The following is a 523-nucleotide window of genomic DNA, read 5'->3' as shown; positions in this document are numbered from 1 at the left end:
TCAGTTTTAAAATAACGGACTTTTTCCCCTCCAACATACCAGTGACATGTCCAGCTGTTAACGTTAACACTTGTTTTTCGAAGTAACGTTAATACATACATTTTCGGTAAACACGTAAACGTTTGAACGTTGAGCTTTGCCATAAAATGCAGATTTATGAGTGAAAGAGACATTTAACTTGGTGTAAATAACTTTGTTTTCTGCTTTACGGACATTTATTAACGTTAATTCCTGTATTTAGTTTTGACGCGACCGTTTGTTGATTTGAAACCGTTGGCGTTGAACCACAGAACGTTCATTCAGTCTACAGTTCAATCACGGATAGTCGTGATTTAGCGTTAACAATAAGTTGAAGTGGAAAAAAAGGAGAATAAATGTGTGTTGTGGCCACAGACAGCATAAATATAACATAAATATTATGTACACAGATATATGGCACAGATAAAGTAACTTTTATCTACATGCTAAGCTGTCTCTATGCAAATTTATTATTGAGCGTCACGTGGCTCGTTGGTCTAGGGGT

The sequence above is a fragment of the Morone saxatilis genome, unplaced genomic scaffold, assembly GCF_004916995.1.
Source record: "Morone saxatilis isolate NCDOM2014 unplaced genomic scaffold, NCSU_SB_2.0 Contig18, whole genome shotgun sequence".
Taxonomy (NCBI): Eukaryota; Metazoa; Chordata; class Actinopteri; family Moronidae; genus Morone; species Morone saxatilis.
Note: the sequence above shows the minus strand (reverse complement) of the source record.